Source organism: Triticum dicoccoides, chromosome 6A (genome assembly GCF_002162155.2).
Source record: "Triticum dicoccoides isolate Atlit2015 ecotype Zavitan chromosome 6A, WEW_v2.0, whole genome shotgun sequence".
Taxonomy (NCBI): Eukaryota; Viridiplantae; Streptophyta; class Magnoliopsida; order Poales; family Poaceae; genus Triticum; species Triticum dicoccoides.
The window spans coordinates 258212468-258238102 of record NC_041390.1 but is presented as its reverse complement, the minus strand read 5'-3'; the positions used below and the strand labels follow the sequence as shown (position 1 = coordinate 258238102).

General features: G+C 46.6%; 1 long non-coding RNA gene across 2 annotated transcripts; it reads right to left on the bottom strand.

Moving 5' to 3' along the window:
- Positions 1–22342: 22342 nt before the first annotated feature.
- Positions 22343–25400, bottom strand: LOC119316747. 2 transcript variants are annotated; one of them, XR_005153267.1, is made up of 4 exons: positions 24694–25400; positions 23949–24528; positions 22760–22886; positions 22343–22668 (listed from the first exon to the last, which is right to left on the bottom strand). It is a non-coding gene; the product is annotated as an uncharacterized LOC119316747 (long non-coding RNA). The 2 variants fall into 2 exon arrangements; XR_005153266.1 differs by having other exon boundaries at positions 22361–22665.
- Positions 25401–25635: the final 235 nt, after the last annotated feature.

Here is a 25635-nt window from a genome sequence, read left to right as displayed (position 1 = left end):
GTCCGCGACAACTGACCCTAAGCGAGGCACTCTTACAACCTCGAAGAACCGGTCAGAAAGGATCCCCAACTCTTCCCCCACTCTAACCTCGATCCATTCGGGGGCTAATGATGAAGCTATGTACCTGGGGTAGGAGCACGGACCCGTCCCAAAGAGTCCTACCCAAGGACATCCCTAGAAGAAATCACCCATCAATCGACTTGAAGGTACTTCACTCGACGGGTTCAAGACACTCGACCAAGAAGCTACCACTCGACCAAGAAGCTACCACTCGACCATGAAGCTATTCACTCGACTGCCAGGAGATCTACAGTCACTCCGCAGGCAAACGGTCAGCTGTTAAGTAGTCTTCATGGTCATTACAGCACTTTATTAGAGGCGTTACCAGTAATGCCCCATCTTAAATGTACTTTAAAACCCTGCATTACTGAGGGCAGGAGGGGGTCGGCGAACTCTATATAAGCCACCCCCCTCCTCAGTAGGAAGGGTTCGCACCCCTGTAATCTATACACGCATAATCCAGTCGACCGCCTCCGGGTTCCGAGACGTAGGGCAATTACTTCCTCCGAGAAGGGCCTGAACTCGTAAACCTCGCGTGTAACAACTTCCCAATAGCTAGGATCTAGCCTCTCCATACTCACCCCCCTACATCACTGTCAGAGTTAGAACCACGACATTCACCACTATGTCGTCGACATATGCCTCAGCGTTCCTCCCGAACTGCTGCCCTAGGGCAATATGCATATCAACCGCTGGAAGGTCGCCCCGCATTGCGCAGCCCAAACGGCATGCAAGTGTAGCAGTATACCCCGCACGGGGTTAGAAAGGCGGTCTTCTCGACATGTTGCACCGCCATCCTGATTTGGTGATAGGTCAAGAAGGCGTCCAGGAAGCACAGTAGATCGCACTCGGCGGTGGAGTCGACATTTGGTCGATGCGCGGGAGATGGAGGGAAATGGTCTTGAGGACAGGCCTTGTTGAGGTTGGTGAAATCAACACACATGCGCTCCTTCCCGCACTTCTTGGGGACGATGACTGGGTTCGCGAGCCAGTTCGGGTGCCACACTTCCCGAATGACACCAGCCTCAGATAGCTTGCAGGTCTCCTCAGTGATGAAGATTGCTTCTCCGGAGCTTGTCATCGCACCTTCTGCTTCACTGGTTGCGCATTGGGGCACACCATCAAGTGGTGCTCGATTACTCCACGTGGAACCCCGACCAGATCCGCCGCCTCCCATGCAAACACATCCTTGTTCGCGCGTAGGATACTGACCAACGCCTCTTCTTGGTCCGGAGGGAGGCCGGCGCCTATGGTGAAGGTGGAGCCCGATGCTCCGTCCTCGTCGATTGGCACCTGCTTCATCTTGGCCCGGTCTTGAGAGAACAACTACATCTTCTTTGCTAGTGCAGCCCCCGGGGCCTCCGTGGCTCCCTCCTTGCTTGGTCGCGCAGCCGCCGCGGCTCTGAAAGCCTGCTTGAGGGCCGAGAGCGCATCCTTGGTGTCCCCGCCATGGTGAGGATGACGCTGCTTCCCAGCATCTTCATGAGATTGTAGCCAGGGTGGGTTGCTGCCATGAACTTGGCCAAGGCCGGGTACCCAAGGATGGCGCCATACGGCAGGCCGATGCGGGCGATGTCGAAGTTGATGAGCTCGGTGTGGTAGTTGTCGCAGGTGTCGAAGGTGACGGGGAGGCGGATCTGCCCTAGGGGTAGGTGGACCCTGTCATAGCCCTAGAATATTGGTTGTAATTAGTTGCATTAGTGAGCATCTTGCATCATGTTAATTTTCAATTAAAGCTGCAATGGTGATGATAAAACCCTAGCACCAGAGGAACTCAAATAGGTTCAACCAAAATATTTTCAATGAACTCAAAATATCCTTATAAAATGTTCATGATTTATGGGAAAAGGTGAAAGCCTCTACCAGAGATGATGCATATTTTTACATGACATTTTGTTCAGTGAATTAAATCATTATGGTATTTGAGTTGGAGTTTAAAATTGACCATTAAATATTAGCTGCTCCAAATATTCTAAAACTTTTTGTGTGGTTTGAAAATAATTCAAATATTCCTCAAAAAAATTTATAGAATTAAACAAAGTGTTTTGGTTGGTATTTTATTTGCAAAACACAAAGTAGAAATTAGAAAACAGAACAAAAGTACAACGACCAGCACTGTGCGGCCCAGCTGGGCTAGCCCACCAGCGGCCGTCGTCCTCCTGGCGCCAGTCGACTGGGCGTGTGGCCGATGTGCGAGCACGGTGAGAGTGCCACGCCACCAACTGCCTGCCTGCGTCCACGGGACAGCGACACGCCTCTAATCTTCTCCTCGGTTCTGTCCCGATCGAGTGATCCCTCTCATCCCTCCCCCTGCTCTCTCCCTCGCTCTCCTCAACCATGGCCGAAGCCGCCATGGCCGCGCCGTTGTGCTTCCCTCGCCTCCCCGTGCTGTCCGAGACCATCGCCGATGACCGCTGCTTCGCCCCACCCTGGCCCCGAGCGCTGGGATGGCCTGCATCGCTGGCTGCTTCACCTTCTTCCTCCTTCGTCGTCGGAAGCCACATGCGTCAATTCGCCGCCGTCTCTGCCTTCCCGAGCTCTCCGACCCCCTCGTCCGACACTGTGAGCTCCTGCATCTAACCCCCTAACCCCGCTGCCTTTTCTCCCCATAGCCGTCGCCCCCTTGCTGACCGTAGCACGCCGCCGCCCGAGCTCGCCGTCGACACAGCTTCGATGACCATTTGGTCACCCTGGTGACTCCAACATGCTCGTAGCACCCCGCAGAGCATGCCTAGCGCAAATAGCCTTCTGTTTGCACGCCACAATAGCTATCTGTGGTCGCCTGAACTCCGGCCACCGCTGATGACCTCGCCGTCGTTGACTCCGGCCAACCCAGGCCTGGAAACCACCACCATCCGACGTGTCGGCGCGCCAGCTCTCTATAGAGCCCAACAATGCATTGAATGGTGCCTCGTAGAGGAAACCCGAGGCACAAGAGCTCCGCTGACCTCGCCAGCAGCTAAACGCCGGCAAGTTTGACCTAGTTGACCAGGGGTTTGACTCCCCCATGGCCCACTGACAAGTGGGCCTGGCCCAAATTAGTTTTGGCTTAGGGTTAAATTAGTTCTAATTAACAGCTTAGTTAGAGGACAGGCTGACATGCCGGACGCACACGTCAGGTTTGACCTAGCACGGTCAGTTGACCGCTCACGTGACAGTAACGCAAAGTTGATGCAGTAAATGCTTTCTGAGGTTTTAAATATTTATTTATTTCAGAAAATACTCCAAACTTCAAAAAATCATAGAAATTCAACCGTAACTCCAAATGACATAATTTATATATGAAAAATGATCAGAAAAATCCAATCTATCCATCTGTACCTTTTTCATGCATGTTAGAACAACGTATGGCTTTTGTTTAGGACAAATAAAATAAATGGCATTTGCATATCCACATATGGAATTTGAATTTGAATCTTGGCTTAAACCAACTTCGTTTAAACTGTTGCTAGATGCATTAGCTCAAATCACATCATATTGCCTTGTCATGATCATGCATCATATTGTTGCATTGCATTGATTGTTTTCCTTCTCTGTTGCTGGTGTTTGTCATGTCTCAGTAGACGATGTTCCAACGATATGATCGATGACACCGATGAAGAACTATAATATCTTCAGAAGTGCTAGGCAAGCAAAAACCCCTTGCTCATTTCGATACAATCCCACTCTCTCGCTTCTGCTCTCTTTTACTGCATTAGGACAACAGCGCTTCAACTATTACCTGCTGTGGTAGTTGAACCGCTTTCCTCTGCATGACCTGTCATTGCCACAGTAAATAGATGAAACCCACTAGCATGAGTAGGAGTTGTTTGAGCCTTGATGTGCCTACTCATTCATTCTTGCTGTCATGCCTCCTATAGCTTAGAGTTGAGTCAGGTCTGATTCATCGGGGATGAATTGGAATGTGCTGAACATGTCCTACTATTAAGAGCTAAGTGTGTGAACACGATTTGGTGAAGGTAGCGGTGAGAGGCCATGTAGGAGTACATGGTGGGTTGTCTCACTGAGACTGTCCTCAGGAATTGAGTTCTGTGTTTGTGATCGATGAACAGCTACTACCACGCATTGGAATGCTTAAGTGCCCCTCTCGACTTATTAATCGCCTTGATCTCTGTCCAGTGTTTCTAGGATATGTGTTGGGGGCCGTGCATACCACTAACCCTAGGGGTGGGCTATGATGTGGTAGATACACGAGGCATGGTGTACCGGGACGCCCGTTTGGTGCCTTGGGAACCCTGCTCTCATCGTTTGGGGCCGTGAGCGACACCCCAGCCGGATCTTCTTGCGGATGGAACCCGGATAGGGGATCAACATGGACTAGAGACTTGCGTGGTTAGTCAGGTCGTGGCCGACTCCCTCTCCAGGCATCCGCTTGAAGGTTGCCGAGATACACGACGTGTACATGGTGGTAAGTGGCCAGAGCGTGTGTGAAGAAGTACACCCCTGCAAGGTTAACATGATCTATTTGAATAGCCGCGTCCACGGTAATGGACTTCTGGGTTGCCTATACAGTTCATAGACAAGTGAAAGTGGATACTCTAAAATGTGTAAGATAAGCGTGAGTCCTATGGAGATGGTGTTCTCGTAGGGAGACGGGAGCGGATCCATAGTGGTGTATTGATATGGTGAATATGTGGACTCGTGTGCGCCACCTCAAAAGAGTTACTTACAGTCATAGTTCAGGATAGCCACCGAGTCAAAGCTGGCTTGCTATAGTTAAACTCCACCACCCCTTTGTTGATTCTAATGCATAAGTAGCTAGTTCTGATGTAAGTCTTGCTGGGTACATTTGTACTCACGTTTGCTTAATTTATATTTTTGTAGAGAGACTTCAGTCTCACTAGTAGTTCCGCGTGGACTTCGACGTTTAGCTTGTTACCTCTGCTACGATCTTGTACCCTTGGGAGGGTCTTGTAGATAGTCAGGCTTCCCAGCCTTTTTCATTTGTAGATGTCTGTACCCAGACATGTTATGCTTCCGTTACCTGTATGATCTGTATGTTGGGTCATGTGACCCATGATTGTAATTCTTACTATGTATGACTCTTCAGAGCCTTATGAATAAATACTTTGAGTCATAGAGTTTTGTTGTGATGCCATGTTGTATTTGCACATATCGAGCATATTGTGTGTATGTTATTGAAATGCTTGGTAGGTCTGGGATCCGACAACCTAGTTGTTTATTCTTGGTAGTCTCTTATGGGGAAATGTCTCCTAGTGCTTCCATTGAGCCATGGTAGCTTGCTACTGCTCTGGAACACTTAGGCTGGCCCGCATGTGTCCTTCTTCGTTCCTGTGTCTGTCCCTTCGGGGAAATGTCACGCGTTGTTCCTTTAAGTCCTTGTAGCTTTCTACGACTTGGGTTCATACGTTGATGAACGGCAAGTTCTTTGCTTGGTCATGTATGCTTGTCCCTATAAGTTAGTGCCACCTTGGGTTTATGACTAGTCATGTCGGCCGGGTTCTCTGTCATATGGATGCTAGAGACACTATCATATACGTAAGACAAAAAGCGCAAACGGTCCCGGGCTAGGTAAGGTGGCACCCGTGCGGATACCGTGCGTGAAGACGCAAAGTGATATGATGTGTTAAATGCTAGATCGGTGTGACTTAGGATCGGGGTCCTGACAGAGCCGTCGACGACTGCAGCGAAAGGCTTGGTGGGGCGGAGCTGGCCGTGGGGCACTGAAAGTGCGTTATATCGACTAGAGGGGGGGATGAATAGGCGATTTTTACGAAAGTCTTCAAAACGTGAGAGTTATGAAGACAAACAGCAAAGATTATGCCTATTACTATGCAGCGGAAGTTAGATTACACTAGGCCAGCCATGGTCATGTATTCAATAGAGTGAAAGCACAATGACAAACAACTGCAGTGTAATAAGGATCAGGTAGGAAGAAGTTATGAAGCCAAACAATTCATACATTCATGTTGTGAAGACTAAAGATAAAGCAAGCATGCAATGGCTTCACAATATATGACAGTAAGAAGAGGAGGTGAAGATGAAACCAGTGACTCGTTGAAGACAATGATATGTTGGACCAGTTCCAGTTGTTGTGACAACTGTACGTCTGGTTGGAGCGGCTAGGTATTTAAACCTTAGGACACCCAGTCCTGAACACACAGTTCAGGACACCAAGTCCTCACCGTATTCTCCTTGAGCTAAGGTCACTTAGTCCTCGCCCAATCACTCTGGTAAGTCTTCAAGGTAGACTCCCAAACCTTCACAGACTTCATTCACTGGCAATCCACAATGTCTCTTGGATGCTCTGAACGCGACGCCTAACCGTCTGGAGGATTCACAGTCCTCAAGTGTAATAAGTCTTCAGATCACACAAACAAGAAGACTTAAGTGATGCCCAATTTACTCTGGCTCTGGGTGGTTAGGGCTTTTCTCCTCACTAGGAATTTTCTCTCAAAGGCTTCGAGGTGGGTTGCTCTCAAACGACAAAAGCCGTGCACTGAAATCTGAGCAGCCAACCATTTATGGTTGTGGGGGTGGGCTATTTATAGCCACTTGGCAACCCGTCCTGATTTGTCCGAAATGACCCTGGGTCACTAAGGAACTGACAAGTGTCTCAACGGTCAGATTTTGACCTCTCATGGCAACTTTCCTTGGGCTACAAGCAAAGCTGACTTGTCCGGCTCTGGACAAGATTCACTCTCATTGTCTTCACTCGAAGACATAGGTTTTTGATTTAGGCATCACTTCAGTCATTCTGACTGGTTCTCCTGGACCCCACTTAACAGTACGGTGGTTCCTATGACTCAACACAAAATAAAAAGAACTACGAAAGATCTAAGTCTTCGAGCTCCATAGGCTTCATAACGTGTCTTATTTTGTCATAGTCTTCAATGTGAATATCTTCATATACCACCTTTGTCTTCAATGTCTTCATACATTTTTAGGGGTCATCTCTGGTAGTAAAACCGAATCAATGAGGGACTTCTACCTGTGTTTTCCTGCAATTCTCACACACACATTAGTCCCTCAACTAGGTTTGTCGTCAATACTCCAAAACCAACTAGGGGTGGCACTAGATGCACTTACAATCTCCCCCTTTTTGGTGATTGATGACAAACTAGTTGAAGTTTTCAACGGGGAATATAAAGTGTGAAGTTTGTAAAGGAATTGTCTTCATAATTTGCAAGGGCTCCCCATGAAGATGTGCATATAAGTTAATTTGCTTTTGGAATGCAAATGCACATGGCAGGTTGTACTTGTGGAGATCCGCTTCAGCTTATGATGACAATCCACTATGCATGTGAAAGTATATGAAGATAATGACATGCATAATGGAAAATGGACGTCTGCAGAATGAGATAAGTGCGGAATTTATCGTCGCACATGCGGAATTTATCTTCGCAAACAGAGTGGTAAACAAGTAGCAGACGACCATCGAGTTTTAGTGTTTACAACTCAAAGAACCAAATAAGGCAAAAACAAGAGTTGTAAACACGAAGCAAAGTATAACAAAACATAAGGCACCCGCCCATATTGACCCGCTTGAAGACTATAAACATCATATGCTTCTCCCCCTTTTGTCAGTAATGACCAAAAAGGTTTGAAGACATCGAGTTTTCTATGCGTTCCCAGGCGCAGCAGGGTCGGTGGAGTTGTTTGGCGGTGCAGAGCTTTGAGGTGCTGAAGCAGGTGGTGGTGAAGTAGCATCGTCGTCTTCATCAATGATTCTTGCAGTGACTGTGGCAGCAGATGAAGAAAACTCAGAGTCTTCAAGTGATGGTGTGTTGTGCATCACCGCCCTTCTAGGAGGTGTGGTGTCAAATTTGAAGCGCTCTGTGAAGCCATCCTCCTCAAGTTCAGCTTCAGTGCAGATCATTGAGAGCCCTTTCCACGTACGACGGCAAGTCTCATGTGTAACGAAGGCATTCTTGGTGGCAAGGTTTCGAAGATGATTGACATCCACCAAGAGGCTCTTCATCTGACGTTTCAGCCAGTCGTGATGCCTATCTTGCTTTTGGTGAAGGGCCACAAGAAGCTCTCGGTCAGTGAGGACACGAGCACGCTTCTTGGTCTTGGAGCATTTGTGCTATCTGTGGCTTCAGTAGATGCTGGTGCACGGGTAGTGCCAGCCATCGGATAGACCCTGGATATGGCTTCAACACCTTCAACATTCTGCGTGAAGCTCTGGTGTTCGGCATTCTGAAGACTTATCGGTTGCTTGGCAGGCTCAGGGTATATTGCTTCAGTAGGGATATCCACATCTGGCAGGAAGATCCGATGGTTTCGGGCTGAGGGCTGATACGAGATCGTAGAGTGCAGTTTGATCAGCCTCATCACCCAAGGGGCATAGAACTTTAGACCAAATAAGTCCGAGCCTGACGTTGCAAGTTGGCGTATGAAGAGATCCTGTGCGTTGAAGCATTTGCCATGCATGATATAGAATATGAGAGTCTTCATTGCACCCTCAATCTTGGCATGTGGTGAGTGTCCCTTAATGGGCCAGAGAGTCTGCCGGATAATGTGATATATAGTCCTGGGCAGGTACTCTAGGTCTTCAACAAAGAACTCAGTTGGATAGGGTGCATCCTGAGGCCAATGGCTTCATCATTGAGAGTATCTGACTCATATTTGGTTCAAGTCTCTGGAAAATGCTCTCAATAGCTTCAGAATGTGGTTGGCAGCCTTCCTCGAAGAATTCGCCTGGAGTGGGCAGGCCGGTGAGCTCAATGATATCAAATGCATTGGCTTCATGATGGACATTGCCAGTCATCCACTCCAGGATCCAAGTCTTCGGATCTCGGTTGTATCCTTTTATATGAAGGGTGGCATAGAACTGAAGCAGAAGCTCTTCATTCCAGTGCTCTTCATCTGTTACAAATGGCAGTAGACCCACTTGCCTGAAGCAATCCAGTGCTTCCTCTAAGCAGGGCAGACCAGCAATGGCTTCAACCTCAAGACGCTTGTGCGGAAAGATGTGGCATTGGTTGTATAAGATGCATGAATAATAACTGCGCTGAGAATAGCTCCAGAACCTGTCTGATACAATCCTTTCCCTTGAATAGGGGTTCTTGGAGCTATTGAAAAATGTGTTGTCTGCCTTGAAGCTGTTTATATCAAAGGAGCCAGGTGCTGATGCAGGACCTGGGAACCTTGGAAGCCTTGGGACTGGCTTCTGGACATGAGGCCTGTGCTCTATGTGATGATCAAACTGTGGACCTGCAGCAGACTCAGGAACTGAAGTGTCTGGCTCAGTGGCTTCGCTGTCCGCTGAAGCATTTGGTGGGGCGGGCTCCACATTGGCTTCATTGTGTGTGGTGGCACCCGCAACATTTCCTTCGTCCGCTTGTGTAGTTGGAGGGACAACTTCAGGCACATTCTCCCGGAGAACTGCATCTTGATGGAGCGGGGGAGTGGGTTCTGGAGGTGCTTCTTCATTGTCTTCGGCTGATGCAGCCAGAATTTCCGCAGACTGGACTTGAGGTCGTGGACCTTTGCGAAGCCTACGGAACGTAGACGACGCTTGTGGTGTCGGAGTGGGCTGGGCCTCAAAGTCTTCTTCCTCCTGAGGGCGATCCGCCCATGACTCATCTTGTGCCATTGGCGTCAGAGGACGACCAATACTGATGAGTTCGCTTGTTTCAAGCTGAGGAAGGGCTGCATCATCTTGCACATTGTCCTGATGACCAATGTCTTCAGCAGCTATTGGGTCTGCTGCTGGAATATCTTCAGCGTCAGGAGCCTCTGTGGGAGCAGGCTCATGAACTGTCAGTCTTCTTTCTGCATTGGGGTGAATGACAGAAAGGGGTTCAACCATCAAGGGCTCTGTGGGAGCAGCCCGAGATTTCTTGACCTTGCGCTTCTTTTTGCTGGGGGCAGTAGGAGAGGCTTCAGAGCTCTTCCTTTTTCTGGCTTTAGCTTCTGCAGCTCTTGTCTTCTTTAGCTCTGAAGCTGTTGACCGGCTCTTTGGCTTCGAGCCAGTCGTGGCGGTTGGGAAGACAATCGGAATAGCTGCTTGTCTTGATGCCTCTGGTTCACTCACAGCAGGCTGCTTCTTCTTCTTTGCGGCCATCTTGGGGTCGATGCCAGGACGCCCAAGTGCCTTGCGCTTTTCAGCCTCGTTGTAGGCTTGAACACATTTGTCTGCCAAAGACTTCATCCTTTCACGCGAGCCCTGAGCTTCAGCACGCTTCTTCAGAAAGTTTTCTTTGAGCTCATGCAGCACGATTTTGAAGCTCCTCACTTCCTGCACGCTGAGGCTGGCCATGTGCTGCTTGAACTGAGCCTTTTCGTGATCAATTTTCTGCTTTAGCTCAACAATGCGCTGAGCAATGGCCAGTTCTGAAGCAATTGCGCCTTGGAAGGCGACGCTGAGTCCAACAGGCAGCTGCAGATCATTGAAGCTTATGTCTGGTGAGTCAAACCATTCGTCGATGAAGCTGTGGATGATGGCGACATCAAAGAGAGGCAGATTGTTGAAGATTTCCGCTTCTTCCTTGCTTTTGATGAGCTGCTCTAGTGCGTCATCTCCCAGATCTTCATCGCTTGATAGATCAATGGCTTCACTGCGCAGAATGGCAGCAGCAGTGAGCTCTTTGCCTGTTTGTTGCTGGGGCTCCTTTTCCTTCAGGGGCTTGGAGACGCGGGATACGTCTTCAGACTGCACACTGACTTCAGGAGGTGCAGTTTTCAATGTCTTCGCCCTTGAGATTTTTGAGGCAGGGGCCGGCTTTGAAGCTTTTGGTTTCTTTGTCTGCTTTGGCTTTGGCACAGCAGGAGCTTCATCAGACTCAGAATCAGCTGGAGGGTCATTCACAGCAGTCCCTTGGACTAAGATGTGGGTGATCATGCCCTCAAGATTGGCAAACGGACCGATGATATCGGGTTCCGCGTCACGTGTGCCATCTGCCCTTGGTGAGGAGGGACCAGGGTTGAAGTCAAGCCCAAATTTCTTCTTGTTTAGCTTCGCTGACTGTTGGGCAAACTGAAAGTTGCGCTTGAAGAGATTGTCGTCACGACACCAGAGAAGTGACGACGGATGTGCATCATCAGGCTGTGGTCCTCGGACCATGCATGGGTAGAAGCCTTGAGCAATGGCTTCATCTCTGGTCCTGGGTACAAGGTTCTTGTATAAGATATCCCCCCATGGACTCTTGATAGCATTCTTTTCAGCATACTCATGGGTGACGAAGCGGTATTTGAACCACTATTCTGCCCAATAGCGTCGAATCCATTGGATCCGGGTTTTGCGCTGCCCATAGCTCTCTTCTGGATCTGTTTTGTACATTTCTGCCAAGTCTTCAGGCAGATCCTTGGAAGTTCCCTCACGTCTCTGTCTGCCCCCCTTTCTTGCTGCTGCTACTGAAGCCATAAACTTTAACTTGAAAGGCTTCAAAACTTTCAAAGGCTTTCTTTTTCTGGACCAACAGGAACTGGCTTTAGGAGAGTTTATGTGATGATGTAGGAATTCTGCAAATGAATGCAGACTATGAGAACCGAAGGATTCTCCCACGGACATGTACCTGTGACAGCATTAAGGTGCGAGGGAAGGGGAAGAGGTCATATGCATTCTCAGAAGGTTTTGAAGATTAATCAGTTTAGAAGACATTGACCTCATTGTGCGAAGACATTCACTTATAGATAAGAAGTTGGTTCCAGATTTGTACGAACCCACAGATCAGTACAAGTGAGGAATCTAACTACTTTATGAAGCACAAGTGAATATACTAGGCATGTTATGAGATGCGGCGAGAGATCTAACTAGTGTAAAGAGAAACTTCTTATGGTAGAGAGTGACAGAACCATGAGATCAAAAGAGGCTGTAAAAAGAAGTTTTATTTACCACACTGGAACTGCTAGACGGAAGGAAGTTGATGCCGAGCAGTTCAGTCCTCCGTGCCCTAACTTGGCGACGGAAAACACCTACGGCGACGGCGGAGAGGACGATGTCCGCGGTCGGCGTGAGGACGGCGTTGGAGAGGTTGCGGCAGTGAAGCGCTTCGTCTCTGGCGTCGTCGAGTGCTAGCGGTGGCGCTAGGGTTCGTGCGAGGGTGGAAGAAGGAGATAATGACCGCAGTAAGTGTGAATTTATAGACTCAGGGGCGGCACTGTGCTATTACGCAGGTGCCCCTGGCGGTTCGCATTTGAGGAACGCGTGGCCAGTTAGCGGAAGTTTGGGGTTTGTTCCACGTCCCACGCACGCCTAAATTGTCGGGCGGTCATTCCTGCTTCTCCGGATTTTATGTGGAGGAATGAGCATTAAAAACGGACTTTATGGTTGTCTCTATATCTTCAGCTGACAAGGACACAGTGAAGACATTCGACAGTTTCAATAGAATGCATATGACTTGGAGAGATAGAGTTTGAGATAGAAAGCATAGAGAGATTAGGGTCCGATCACATTCACTTAGTTCAAAAGATTCAACCAAGAAGACATAGCTATAAGTGAATGCTGTAGAGGACAGAACACTAGAGTATGTATATCTATATAGTCAACGTAGTGAAGATAATCATGAAGACACGTTGAGTTCGAAGCCAAACCAAATGTGAAGATATTACAAGGTAACACCATGAGTGAAACACTTCAAAATGGAACGTTTGGTGGTGGCGTTACCCACCGTATAGGAAGTATTAGACCCAGACACGGCGCACAATTATCGTGGCGCTCCAAAGTCAAATTCCACATTAATGTATTCACACATAGAATGTATGTCTTCATTGATTGAAGATATACTTTACTTTGTGTGTTGCACATCTAAGTCATCAATATGCATAAGTGTTAGGATGTGTGCCTGATCACAGGACATTTGAGGATTCCAAGATATTCAGCTCACACCGTATCTTGCAAAACTTCTTCTCATCCAAGGGCTTGGTGAAGATATCTGCCAATTGCTCTTCAGTGTTGACGTGTATGATATCAATGTCTTCCTTCACAACATGATCTCTGAGAAAGTGATGACGAATTTCAATGTGCTTTGTCTTCGAGTGCTGAACTGGGTTGTTGGCAATCTTGATGGCGCTTTCGTTGTCGCAGTAAAGTGGCACTTGCTTCAGATGAATGCCATAATCCTTGAGTGTTTGCTTCATCCAGAGAAGCTGAACGCAGCAAGATCCAGCAGCTATGTATTCAGATTCAGCAGTGGAGAGAGATACACAGTTCTGCTTCTTTGAAGACCAACATACAAGTGATCGTCCCAGAAAGTGACATGTGCCTGATGTAGATTTGCGAGCAACCTTGTCACCAGCATAATCAGCATCCGAAAATCCAACCAAATCAAAATCTGAGCCCTTTGGATACCATAATCCTAGAGTTGGAGTGTGAGCCAAATATCAAAGAATTCGCTTCACAGCTAAGTGATGCGACTCCTTTGGTGCCGCTTGAAATCGAGCACACATGCAAACACTAAGCATGATATCTTGGCCTAGATGCACATAAATAAAGCAAAGACCCAATCATGGAGCGGTATACCTTTTGATCAAACTCTTTACCATTGTCGTCAGAACCTAGATGATGTTTGGCTGGCATTGGTGTTGTGAAGCCTTTGCAGTCTTGCATACCGAACTTCTTCAGGCAATCTTTGAGATACTTCTCTTGAGATATGAAGATGCCATTGCGCTGTTGTCGTATTTGAAGACCAAGGAAGAACTTCAGCTCCCCCATCATGGACATCTGATATTGCTCTTGCATCATATATCCAAACTCTTCACTGTACTTCTGATTGGTGCAGCCAAAGATAATGTCATCCACATATATTTGGCACACAAACAGTTCACCATCATATGTCTTCGTGAAAAGAGTGGGATCCAGGGAACCAGGTATGAAGCCTTTGCTCTTCAGAAAGTACTTGAGTGTGTCATACCAGGCCCTAGGGGCTTGTTTGAGGCCATACAGTGCCTTGTTGAGCTTGTATACCATGTCAGGATGTTTTGGATTTTCAAAGCCAGGCGGTTGTGCAACATACACTTCTTCTTCAATCTTGCCATTGAGAAAGGCACTTTTCACGTCCATTTGATATAGAAGTATGTTACGATGATTTGCATAGGCCAGCAGTATGCGTATGGCTTCAAGCCTAGCCACAGGAGCAAATGTTTCATCAAAGTCAATGCCCTCCACTTGAGTATATCCTTGAGCAACGAGACGAGCTTTGTTTCTGACAACTTGACCATGCTCATCTTGCTTGTTGCGGTATATTCATTTGGTGCCTATTATGTTGTGCTTCCGTGGATCAGGACGCTTAACCAGTTCCCATACATTATTCAGCTCAAACTGTTGAAGCTCTTCTTGCATAGCTTGAATCCATTCAGGTTCCATGAAGGCTTCTTCAACTTTCTTGGGTTCTGATATTGAGACGAATGCGAAGTGCCCACAGAAGTTTGCTAGCTGAGTTTCCCTTGAACGAGTGAGTGGACCAGGTGCATTGATGCTGTCAATTATTCTGTCAATCTGCACTTCATTTGCAACACGAGGATGTACAGGGCGAAGACTTTGCTCTTGCTAATCTGCGTTATTGTTTGGAGGAATGTCTTCAGGCTGAGCATTGTCTTCATGTTGATCAGGTGCTGAGATGATAAGTTCTTCTTCAGGATGAGCTTCAGAAGGCATAATCTCTCCAGTTCCCATAAGCTTGATTGATTCACTAGCTGGAATTTCATCTAGCACATTTGGCAGTTGCTCTCTTTGTGAACCATTTGTCTCATCAAACCGCACATCCACTGTTTCAACCACTTTGTAATGGAAGAGATTGAAGACTCTGTAGGAGTGTGAATCATTTCCATATCCAAGCATAAAGCCCTCATGTGCTTTTGGTGCAAACTTTGAGGTGTGGTGTGGGTCCTTGATCCAGCACTTTGCACCAAATACTCTGAAGTAACTGACATTTGGCTTCTTGCCAGTTAGGAGTTCATAAGATGTCTTGTTCAGAAGCTTGTGAAGATAAACACAATTGATTGTATGGCATGCACTATCAATGGCTTCAGTCCAGAATTTTCTTGGAGTCTTGTATTCATCTAGCATTGTTCTGGCCATCTCAATGAGTGTTCTGTTCTTGCGTTCGACGACGCCATTCTGCTGTGGCGTGTACGGAGCTGAGAATTCATGTGTGATGCCCAAGGTATCCAGATATGTATCAAGGCCAGTGTTCTTGAATTCAGTGCCATTGTCACTTCTGATGTGCTTTATCTTGGCGCCAAAATTGTTCATAGCTCGATTGGCGAAGCGTCTGAAGACATCCTGCACTTCAGTCTTGTAAAGGATTATGTGCACCCAAGTATATCTAGAGTAATCATCAACAATGACGAAGCCATAGAGGCAAGCAGAAGTAGTAAAAGTTGAGTAGTGAGTGGGACCGAAAAGATCCATGTGGAGCAGTTCAAAGGGTTGTGTAGTAGTCATGATTGTCTTCGAAGGATGTTTTGCCCTTGTCATCTTCCCTGCTTCACAGGCACCGCATAAGTGATCTTTCTTGAACTTGACGCCTTCGATGCCTATGACATGCTTCTTCTTCGCAAGGGTGTGGAGGTTCCTCATGCCAGCATGCCCAAGCCTCTGATGCCAAAGCCAGCATTCTGAAGCTTTTGCAAGAAGACATACTGCAAGTTGTGGTCCTGCTGAGAAATCTACCACGTACAAATCACCTTTCCGATACCCTTCAAACACTAGAGACTTGTCAGGTTCCATTAGTACCAGGCAACGATATTTTCCAAACATTACGATCATATTCAAATCGCAAAGCATTGAGACAGACATTAAGTTGAAACCAAGGGATTCAACAAGCATGAATTTATCCATGTGTTGACCCTTTGAGATTGCAACTCTACCTAGACCCAATACCTTACTTTTACCAGTGTCAGCAAATGTGATGTGGCTCTTGTCGGATGAACGTAATGTTGAGTCCATAAGAAGGCTTCTTTTGCCAGTCATGTGATTTGTACACCCACTGTCAATAATCCATTCTGAAGACTTTGAAGTCGCTGGTGTCGTACCCTACAGTGCAGTTAGGGGGATAGGCTTCACGAAGAGAATTGTGAAGCATAAACATTTGACGAACCAGTGGGTTATGAAAACTTAGATCCAGATTAGGACTAATAGAGAGAGTAGCATGCGATTCAGGAATGAAGTACATAATGATGCCATTCGGGCATTTTATCTTGCGCCCTACAAGATTTTTAAGGTCCCCAGCAATAGCATCAGAAGATTTTGTTTTTCTGCTGGAGACCTTTCCCTGCAAAAGAGAGTTAAGCTTTCTTAACCACCCACATCTTCAAGGGTGGCTTAGAAGCAATAAGTCTAAGTGCAGCATCTGAGAATTTTGGCTTTGAAGCCTTAGCAAACAGTCTAGCAGGTGGACAATAATATTCATAGGAATAAGCAGAATAATTTTTGGTCATATGAACATGACGATTCGAAGAACCGTTCTCATATTCATATGCCTGAGTATGATTTCCCTGCAAAACATTTGCGTTAGTGTGACTCAGGTGAGTCCTCTGTTTGTATGAAGCCTTTGGACCATATGAAGCCTTTGGTCTGAGGTTTGTCTTCTTTAAGTGAGGTGTCATGAAGACATTCACAGGAAGATTTTCCAGACACTTTTTCGGAACCCAGATCTTTTTCATAGGCGGTCCATTCCTGCAGTTAGTACCAATGTACCTGGCAAACACTTCACCATTCTAATTCTTAAATAGTTTATAGTTTGCATCAAAGGATTCATCAATGATAATAGGGTTAGCACAAGTGAAGCCAGATAAGTTGGATGGATCTGCTGAAAGTTCCTTTGCAGCAACCCATGTGGTTTTGGGGTACTGCTCAGGTTTCCAGTAAGAGCCATCTGCATTTATTTTCCTCACAAATCCAACACCCTCTTTCCTAGGGTTTCGGTTCAGAATCTGCTTCTTGAGGACATCACATAATGTCTGATGTCCTTTAAGACTTTTGTACATCCCTGTTTCAAGCAATGTCTTCAACCTAGCATTGTCATCAGCAATAACAGTGGTATCCTCAGCAGAGGGGTTAGTTACCACATCAACAGTTGAAGATATTGCAACAGCAGTAGCAGTGGAACATTCAGCAACAGAATTAGCATTGTCACGCTCAATGCATTTAAGACATGGTGGTTCAAATCCTTCCTGAGCGGGACTGATCTGTTTGGAGCGAAGTGACTCGTTTTCCTTTTGAAGATCTTCATGAGCCGCTCTCAATTTCTCAAGTTCTTGCTTCCTTTGAAGATAATCATAGGAAAGCTTTTCATGAGTTGTTGAGAGAGTATCAAGACGATCTTCAAGTTCCTGATACTTAACGTGAAGGATTTTTATGTCTTCAATTAAGGATTCAGATCGAGTCATTTCAGCACCCAACAGATCATCGCTTCCGTCTAACAGTTTTTGAATATGTTCCATAGCTTTCTGTTGTTCAGTTGCAATTTTAGCAAGTGTTTTGTAGCTGGGTTTTGAATCACAGTCAGAGTCATCGTCACTAGATGTTTGATAGCGAGTAGTGCGTGTGTTTACCTTGGCACCCCGTGCCATGAAGCAGTAGGTAGGAGTGGAGTCGTTCGTGTCATTTGCGTCGGTGTCGGTGATGCAGTCATTGTCTTCAGTGTTGAAGATGGACTTGGCGACGTATGCTGTAGCCAGACTCGCAATGCCAGAATCAGACTCCTCCTCAGACTCCACCTCTGCCTCCTCAGATGCGGACTCCTCTGAATCCATCTCCTTTCCAACAAACGCACGTGCCTTGCCAGATGAGGTCTTCTTGTGTGATGAAGACTTTGATGAAGACTTGGAAGAAGACTTTGAGTATTTCTTCTTCTTCTTGTCGTCAGAATCATATTCCTTGCTCTTCTTCTTCCTTCTGTTCTCATTGTCCCACTGTGGACACTCAGAGATGAAGTGTCCAGTTTTCTTGCACTTGTGACATGTTTTCTTCTTGTAGTCATGAGCAGAAGCTTCATCATTCCTTGAGCTTGATCGTGAAGATTTTCTGAAGCCTTTCTTCTTGGTGAATTTTTGGAACTTCTTCACTAGCATTGCAAGTTCTCTTCCAATGTCTTCAGGATCATCAGAACTGCAGTCAGATTCTTCTTCAGATGAGGAGACAGCTTTTGCCTTCAAGGCACGAGTTCGCACATAGTTTGGACCGTAGATATCTCTTTTCTCAGAAAGTTGAAACTCATGTGTGTTAAGCCTCTCAAGTATGTCAGACGGATCGAGTTTCTTGAAATCAGGACGTTCTTGAATCATCAGGGCCAGGATGTCAAACGAACTATCAAGTGATCTCAGCAGCGTCTTGACGATTTCATGTTTGGTGATCTCAGTGGCGCCGAGGGCTTGAAGCTCATTTGTGATGTCAGTGAGCCGGTCAAATGTGTGCTGGACATTCTCATTGTCATTTCGCTTGAAGCGGTTGAAGAGGTTGCGAAGAACACTGATTCTTTGATCTCTCTGGGTGAGACGCCTTCATTGACCTTGGAGAGCCAGTCCCAGACCAGCTTGGATGTCTTCAAGGCACTCACACGGCCATACTATCCTTTTGTCAGATGACCACAGATGATATTTTTGGCAATAAAGTCCAATTGAGTGAACTTCTTGACATCAGCAGCAGTGACACCTTCTCCAGCCTTGGGAACGCCGTTCTCGACGACATACCATAGGTCGACGTCAATGGCTTCAAGATGCATGCGCATCTTATTCTTCCAGTAGGGATATTCAGTTCTATCGAAGACGGGGCACGCAGCGGAGACTTTGATTATCCCTGCAGTCAACATAGCTAAAACTCCAGGTGGTTAAACCGAATCACACAGAACAAGGGAGCACCTTGCTCTGATACCAATTGAAAGTGCGTTATATCGACTAGAGGGGGGGGTGAATAGGCGATTTTTATGAAAGTCTTCAGAACGTGAGAGTTATGAAGACAAACAGCAAAGATTATGCCTATTACTATGCAGCGGAAGTTAGATTACACTAGGCCGGCCATGGTCATGTATTCAATAGAGTGAAAGCACAATGACAAACAACTGCAGTGTAATAAGGATCAGGTAGGAAGAAGTTATGAAGCCAAACAATTCATACATTCACGTTGTGAAGACTAAAGATAAAGCAAGCATGCAATGGCTTCACAATGTATGACAGTAAGAAGAGGAGGTGAAGATGAAACCAGTGACTCGTTGAAGACAATGATATGTTGGACCAGTTCCAGTTGTTGTGACAACTGTACGTCTGGTTGGAGCGGCTAGGTATTTAAACCTTAGGACACACAGTCCCGGACACCCAGTCCTGAACACACAGTTCAGGACACCAAGTCCTCACCGTATTCTCCTTGAGCTAAGGTCACTTAGTCCTCGCCCAATCACTCTGGTAAGTCTTCAAGGTAGACTCCCAAACCTTCACAGACTTCGTTCACTGGCAATCCACAATGTCTCTTGGATGCTCTGAACGCGACGCCTAACCGTCTGGAGGATTCACAGTCCTCAAGTGTAATAAGTCTTCAGATCACACAGACAAGAAGACTTAAGTGATGCCCAATTTACTCTGGCTCTGGGTGGTTAGGGCTTTTCTCCTCACTAGGAATTTTCTCTCAAAGGCTTCGAGGTGGGTTGCTCTCAAACGACAAAAGCCGTGCACTGAAATCTAAGCAGCCAACCGTTTATGGTTGTGGGGGTGGGCTATTTATAGCCACTTGGCAACCCGACCTGATTTGTCCGAAAGACCCTGGGTCACTAAGGAACTGACACGTGTCTCAACGGTCAGATTTCGAACTCTCATGGCAACTTTACTTGGGCTACAAGCAAAGCTGACTTGTCCGGCTCTGGACAAGATTCGCTCTCATTGTCTTCACTCGAAGACATAGGTTTTTGATTTAGGCATCACTTCAGTCATTCTGACTGGTTCTCCTGGACCCCACTTAACAGTACGGTGGTTCCTATGACTCAACACAAAATAAAAAGAACTATGAAAGATCTAAGTCTTCGAGCTCCATAGGCTTCATAACGTGTCTTCTTTTGTCATAGTCTTCAATGTGAATATCTTCATATACCACCTTTGTCTTCAATGTCTTCATACATTTTTAGGGGTCATCTCTGGTAGTAAAACCGAATCAATGAGGGACTTCTACCTGTGTTTTCCTGCAATTCTCACACACACATTAGTCCCTCAACTAGGTTTGTTGTCAATACTCCAAAACCAACTAGGGGTGGCACTAGATGCACTTACAGGCACATGAAGTAGGCCGAACGCTTCCACGAAGAGGACATTGTGGCCGGCGCCGTCGTCGATGAGGGTCTTGGTGACTACCACATTGCATATGGTGGGGGTGCAGAGCACTGGGAGTACGCCAGCGCCGGCCATGGTTGCGGGGTGGTGCCTTGAGTCAAAGGTGAGGTCGTCCATAGTTGCTGCCCATCCTGGTGGTGCTCCTCGCTGTACGTGGGCGGCGCCCACTTGGTGAAAGAACTGCTTGATGTGGTGGTCCGAGGTTGGCGCTTGTGAGCCGCCGAGGAGGGCCGCGACGGCATGAGGCGCTGGAACCCCAAAGAAAGCGATGAAGAGGCCGTGCAACTCCATCTAGGAGGCCACCGTAGACTCCGTCAACCCCATGAGCTAGGCGCGTGGCACGCCCGTTAGGGCCATGGGTTGCCGGTTTGCCATGGCCTTGTCGTCATCGTCGGCCACCAAAACAGCCTCCGTGTATGCCTGGAGAAACCCCGTCGGGTCCACTGCACCGTCATATCAAGGCGGCAGCTTCGGCCTAAATTTAGGCAGCCACTGCACCCACTGCAAGGCGAGGGTGAAAGCTCGGAGACCCTCGGTGCCCTCGAGCGCACCCGCCGGTCCGATCGGTGGAGCGGCGCTCGCCATGAGAGCTGAATGGCTCGGTGGAGTGCAGCGGACAGAGAGGCGAATCCTTGATGCACCCCTACCTGGCGCGCCAAATGTTGGATTCTGGGCTCCGCAGACCCTGAATAGATTCGAAATCTGTGGTGCGTGCGAAGAACTCAACCACCCCCAGTCCACCTACTCACTAATCTCACAGCCTAGCTCGATGAATAGGAAGGAAATGGGACAAGGCAGTTTACCCAGGTTTAGGCCACCTTGCGATGTAAAACCCTACTCCTGCTTTGTGGTGGATTAGCCTCGAGGTGGGCTGAGGATGAACTAGTACAGTGGGAGAACAACCTCAGGAGGTGTGTTCTTGTGTTGGTGTGGGAGAGGATGATCTGAATGATCCGTGCCCGTATATGGTGGTGGCTAGGCTATATTTCTATTGGCCTTGGTCCTCCTCCCCCAAAATGGAGGCCCGAAGAGATCCCACAACAGCCAAATTCGAAGGGAGACAACTAGTACATCTTATCCTGACGAAAGGTGGTCTTCGCCTGCAAAGCTTATGGTCGTGACGCCGTGTTGGGCTCAGCGATGACCTCCACGCCTGCACTTGCCCCCTTTAGCACCGAAGAGGAAACTTGGTCTTCTTGCATGGAAATGGAAACCTTTGCCTGGTTCCTCGAGACTCCACACCTGCACTTGCCCCCTTTAGCACCGAAGAGGATACTGATGTACTGCGCCCGCTGGCGCCCGCTTGGCCTTGGTCGTCACGGCTTGTGTCATCCGGACATCATGAGGTGGAGGCTTTCATAGAGATCTCCGCTCCTCAGGAGTCAGCTTGAGGAGGCCGCTCCTTCTAGAGATCTTGGCGTCATTTGCCCCGTGAGGCTTGGCCCCTTGTTGTATCTTGGCTCAGAGAAACCGGAACGCCCCATATTCCAGCCCAGAAATCAAGGAAAAGTCTCTGGAATACGACACTGCTTGACATGGAACAAATTAGCTCTTATTACAAAGGACTAGCAAAAAGGCACGTGCGTTGCAACGGGAGAAAAATATCCCCGAGAATCAGGCTCTCTTTTCTTAGTGAAAATTCACTGGTCAATGCTAATATGTGTTTCCAGGCAGGTGCATGATGTTTAGATCATAAGATATTTAATAACGTAAAACAAAAGGTCATTGCTAGCAATTTTAATTACAAAAAGTAACTTCTTTTAGGATTTGTCTTGTGTTTTCAGGGATTAGAAGTATATGAAAATATAGGAATGCATCAATATATCTCATCCAAGATAAGGACCATTCTTGAGAAAAATGATTGAAAATTTGAAAAACCAATGTTTGTCATGCATGCCTGCATAGTTACCATAGATGGATAAATGTATGATGCATAATTTTTTATCAGTTATCACTTAGACGTTAATAGGTTGTGAACATTTTGCATATACCAAACTCAAAGCCTATTTAATATAGTAAATGGTATAATTGACTCAACCAATATCATAACACCAATAACTATATTAGCATAAATATGTATTCACCCGCAAAAAAAGCATACATATGTATTGGCTGAGCAAGTAACAAAAGAATTTAGTCCACATATGTATGTTTATGCACAAAAATCTGGGAAAGTTGTTGTCATAACAGGCATAACAATAGGAGTTCTGTACCAACATGGGTGTGTACTAACATTCAGAATGCGTGGAAAAATGAATAGCTACAACACTTAGGCCACAAAACTCACTCAAACTGAATAAAGCTACTTTTGAGAACACTAAAGTTCTTTCGAGCTCACTTGATCTCTCCAATAGCACGACTTCTTCATCCTTCTCCTTTCATCTGCTATTTGTAAGAGTACAAAAGAAGGGTTCTAAGATAAGGAAAACGGAAGCATTATTAACAGCAGAAAACATTAATCAAATAGCATGAACACCTGGCTGGCGTCCGTAGCAATTACTTCCCTTTGTTTTGCCACTGAGAAAGCATCTGCAGCTTTTCTCTCGGAGAGGCACCTGGGAGTCACATTATTGCTTCTCTTCTGAGAGCTTGGAGAAGTTAATCTGCAAATTTTGACGTTCCATTCATCGTCAAGTAAATTTCTCGGCTCAATCAACACTTCCTCCAATATTGGAGTGGCATTTCTATTATTGGCTAACTCCTATTTCACAGAGTAATCAATCCGTACAATATGACTGAGCTGAGGTCGCAAATTAGTGTTCACTATAGAAACTACATTTGGTTTGCAAACTGCACTTGCTGGCCTCCAACACCAAAATCTTTTTTCTCTTCATAATTTAAGAATGTGCAGGATTAATCAATTTAAACTCACTGGATTGGGTGGATGGAGTGTCTAGATAGTAAGATTAAACAATTGGTCCTTTACAGATTGATTAATTAGTGAACTAAACATTTTTCTGAATCTTTGCTTTAACGGATGTGCATGATTAATCAGTTAACACTACAATGGGGGAGGACATCCTCATGGAGCGGGCGCAACCTACTTGACCAGCAAGCCCCACGCCTTCAAATTATTATAGGAGATCTAACAACATTAAATAGGAAGCATCATCTCATTAAAGCCCTCTTTATTTATTTTATCAGAGACTCCGAAGAACTTAGTCTCTTCAAAATAAGAAGGATCATCCATGGTCGATTTCTGGACCAAAATAACTACATGCATAAAGGAACTCTCATGCCAAGTTGCAAACAGATCAGGGAAAACACCCACAAACTTGAATAAACCGATGTGATTTTTCAGAAAAAATAATGTTATGTGATCAAAATGAAAAAATGTTGTTTAGATATATCAGTTTTGATCGAATCTACTATGGCATTGACAGAAGCAGTAGACATCCAGCCATAAACATAACACTGGCCATAGGTTTTACTTTTATTTTTTGTGATGCACTGGCTATAGGTAGATAACATAAGAGCTAGGATCCAACAGTTAGGCAAAACAAGTAAGACACCAAGTCGCATAATCAAAATCTGCCCATTTGCACACATGTAAATAGTTTGAACGTACTGAAACACAAAAAAGTAAATAGTAGATTATATTGACCTAAGGTGATCTTGCTTGATAGCATTATCTAGAGAATATCAAAAGGAGAAACATAACTAACCTTGACCTATTTGTAGCGATCCGGATTTTACACACTCTGGTCGTTTCATCTGAAGTCACATGAAAAAGTGTTGCTTTTGTTTGGCCGCTGAAAGGGAAAGTACCAATCTCCACTTTGATCCTCCCTCTGTAATATTAAGAAAAGCAGTCAACGGAGGATCACCCTCCCACCATGCCTGTTCTGATAGACACACAAAAGAATACATGAAGCATCTTCCGCCAGACTTTATAACTTGCTAGAAATACATGCAAACATCATCCAACAAATGAATGGCTTATGAAAGTTGCTTGCAAGCAAATAGAACGAATTATTGCAAACCTGAACATAATTCTATTGTCTACGGATCTTTTCTCTGAGCTCTACAAAGGAATTCGTCTAACAATTTCTAAAAAGAATTTGAATGAAGCTATTGTACGTTTGTAGACAACCACGCAACAAATTAAAGATCACAGGAGCAACAAAGCATCAGGGATCCTCCTGCGGTCCACACGGTCCTCAATGACAGAGTTGCCTGGTCAGTGGGCTGCCGATAGAGCATTGACCATAGCATGAATAATCAACGGAGTTTGTAATTGTAGACCTACACATGAAATTCCATGAGCATAGATAAACTGATCTTGTGATTTCGTAGAAGCAGCAAATTATAGTACCGACTGAATGAACAGCTTGTGCCATTTATAGATAAACTGAAACAATCATGTAGTCAACGAGTACTATAATATGGTAGTAGCAGCAGGCAGCTCACCATCTGGAACCCAGCCGTGAAGGTACCACCGGTCGCCGCTATACCGGGGCTCGTCCTGGAACTCCTTCGGCGCACTTCTGGAGGAACCTTGCCAGCTTCTCCGGCAGCATCACCGGTGGCAGCTCCCCCTCTAGTCGCTAGATCCCTTTGTAAAACGGAATTTGTTCGATCAGAGAGGAGGAAGCTAGGGACGTGGTGCGGTGCGGGTAGCAGCGAATTAGCGCCGCCTCTTGCATCCTCAGCCGCTAGCTCGCCGACCGCCCTCTCCATCCCCGGCCTCGATCTTGCCGGCACCGGCCCACTCCATCCCCGTCCGTGATCCCACCGATGCCACCCTCCAATCCCCTTACTCGAGCCCGCTCGTCTCGAGCGCAGCACGCAAAGCCATGCCTCCCGCGAGGTCGCCGATGCGCAGATCGGCCCTCTCGAGCTCCTAGAGCCGGACGCCAGCGCCGCACCCTCCCATCCTCTGCCACGTACGAGGTCACGACCAGTAGGTGGAGGGGATCGGTGAACGGCGAAGAAAGCCGCGGGTAAGGAGGAGATGGGATTGGGAGGCAGGAGAAGGCCGGCGGCGCGTGGTGACGAGCGGAGCGGGGTCGGAGGTGGCCTGCGGCACGAGGGGTGTAGCAGGAGGTTGGCAGGGTGGGGCGGAGCACCGCAAGGTAAAGGACCGCGAGGAGGGGGAGTCTGGATAAGATGAAACAGAGGAATCACGGGTTGAATGCATACAGATGTAGGGTTTTTTTCTTAAATGAAACGTTTTTCAATATCTTTCCCACTGGCACCCGAATTAGTACCGCCTCACCTATACGTTTTAAATTTAAACTGAAAGCGTAAATTTATGGAAAGAAGTGTATTGTGACGATGAACCCACGAAGTCAATCCGTACTTTACTATTATTATTATTATTATAGCAATAGCAATATGGCCCGTACGTTG